Raw genomic sequence first — 2850 nt, forward strand, 5'->3', positions numbered from 1 at the left:
GAACAAAGAGAAATACCTTCTTTCATACTCCTGACTTGGGCTAGTCCAGACACAGGCCATAAATACTGATGACATCTGTGTGTACCCACCTCAGAGGAGGTAGGAAAGAGTTACAGTGTTGAAGGCAGTGGCTCATTTTTACAAACTGGGATCTCTAGTCCATTGGTTCATTAAAATACCATCTTGGATTTTAAGAAGAATGTAGAAGGATCCTTTTGTGGGTAGACCTAGGTTCAATGCGTCTCTCAGTAACTTATAAGCCTGAAGAGGAGGTGGAAATCATCTTGTCATTTGAAAGGAGTCAAGAAACAATTTTGTACTGAGAAAGAATTTTAACACATATAGAAGTGAATTTCTGTCATTGAACTTAAGGCTAACTTTTTAGTATAAAAAAGAGAATGTTTAGTTTTATAAGAAACTGCCCAGCTGTTTTTCCAGGTTGGCTGTACCATTTCATAGTTCTGTTAACATGTATGCATGCTGAAAGTTGCATTTTAATCTATTAAGTAAGTTTACTAAAGTGTAAGTGGTACATTTCTTCCGATGCTGTAATTGCTTGGTGACTTGAGCCCCACCAGATTAAGTTCTAAAGTCAGGGTCCTGTTTGATTCACCTTGGTGTCCTTGGTGCCTTACACATTGCCTGGCATATATTAGATTCAATTAATACTGTCCAATGGGTGATCATATTAATGAGCAAAAGAATAGCTGAATCAGATTGAAAGAAAATTGAAAAATAAAATTGTCAATAAATAATAACTATAGCTGAATTTGAATAGGATACCAGTTTTCTTCTAGTATATAATAACATTTTCAAATCAGAAATTGGCACTCTATAAGGTGAATCACTTATGGGAAAATTAATAAAAACTAAGTGCTTAATTATGTTGGTCCAAATTTATTTATTGTTGTAGTCTGGTGACAGCAAAAGATTGGAAGCAATCTATGTGCCCAATGATATGGATCTGCTTCAATATCTAAAAAACAGAATACTAGGCAGTCATCAAAACTAGTGTGGAAATGCTATGAAAATAACAAGTATCTTTCAAGATATTGATGAAAAAGTTTAGATAAAGTAGGTAGATTGTGCTCTTTTGTAAAAATAAAATGTAAATGAAAAAGAACAGATATCTGCATGGACATGTAAATTCTCCCTAAGTTATTTTACAAAGTACAGAGTATACCTGAAACCTCTCCTGCCAGAAAGTAAAGAAGTGCTCAAAAACTTATAGGGACATGCCAAAAGAGCACAGGAGCCAGCTTGGAGGGACTCTCCTCTGGCCAAATTTGAGACAATTTGAGTATTAAATGAATAATGCCGGCAATAGATTATTATACCTTGAATAAGAACTCACAAAACAGAAAAAGAATGTATGAATTCAAACAGGTGCATAAAACTTAAATAAAAAAGAGGGAGGAAAGTTATTCTTTACAGAAGAAAGAGAAAATTTAAAATATCACCATTTGCAAACGTTACAGCAATCATTTATTCAGGCAATGACTATCAGTGGAAGTGAAAACCATTAGGTGAAAATTTACTGAAGAACAAAACCATCCTATAGTCTCAAAAGAGTTATTTGAAATAATAGTTGCTTTTCCAATATTTGTTAATTACAAGTGTAAAAGGCACTTTTATGATGGAGAAGTATGGCAGACACCTTATTTTATTTTAAAAAAATTGTTCTTTTTTGCTATACATGACAGTAGAAGATATTTTGATACATTTATATAAGCATGGAATATATCTTATTTTAATTAGGATCCCAGTCTTGTGAATGTAAACAATGTTGAGATTCACTGTGGTGTATACATATATGTACATAGGAAAGTTATGTCAGATTCATTTCCCAATCTTCCCTATTTCTATCCTCCCTCCCTTCCCTTCATTCCCCTTTGCCTAATCCACTGAACTTCTATCCCTCCTCCTTGAGGGTTAACATCCACGTATCTGAACATTCAACCTTTAGTTTTGGGGGGATTGGCTTCTTTCACTTAGCATGACAGTCTCCACATCCATCCATTTACTGGCAAATGCCACAATTTCATTCTTCTTTATGGTTGAGTAATAGTTCATTGTGTATATATACCACAATTTCTTTATCCATTCATCTGTTGATGGGCGTCTAGGTGGTGACATAGCTTAGCTATTGTGAATTGTGCTGCTATAAACATTGATGTGGCTGCATCACTGTAGCATGCTGATTTTGATTCCTTTGGATATATACCACAGAGTGGAATAACTGGATCAAATTATTTGAGCAATCTCCATACTATTTCCAGAGTGGTTGCACTGATTTGCAGTCCCACCAATAATGTATGAGTGTACACTTTTCTTCACATCCTTGCCAACTTTTACTTTTACTTATTACTTATATTCCTAATAATTGCCATTCTGGTTGGAACATGGTGAAATCTCAGTATAGCTTTAATTTGCATTTTTCTAATTGCTAGAGATGTTGAATATTTTTTTCATATATTTGTTGTGACTGTTTGTATTTCTTCTTGGGAGAAGTGCCTGTTTAGTGTCTTTGCCCATTTATTGATTGGTTTATTTGTGTTTTTTTGTTTGTTTTTTGTTTTTGTTTGTTTGTTTGGTGTTAAGCTTTTTTGAGTTCTTTGTATGTCCTGGAAATTAATGTATGGTAGGTACCTTAAACAAATCATCAAACTTACCATATTAGTTTCCTGCTATTGCTATAAAAATGACCGTATGCCAGGCCTGGTGGTAAATTGTAATTCCAGTGACCCAGAAGGCTGAGGTAGGAGAATCAAAAGTTGAGGGCCAGCCTCAGTAACTCAGTGAGGCCCTAAGTAACTCAATGAGACCCTGTCTCAAATAAAAAATAAAAAG

The sequence above is a fragment of the Sciurus vulgaris genome (genome assembly GCF_902686455.1).
Source record: "Sciurus vulgaris genome assembly, chromosome: 7".
In the NCBI taxonomy this organism is placed as follows: domain Eukaryota; kingdom Metazoa; phylum Chordata; class Mammalia; order Rodentia; family Sciuridae; genus Sciurus; species Sciurus vulgaris.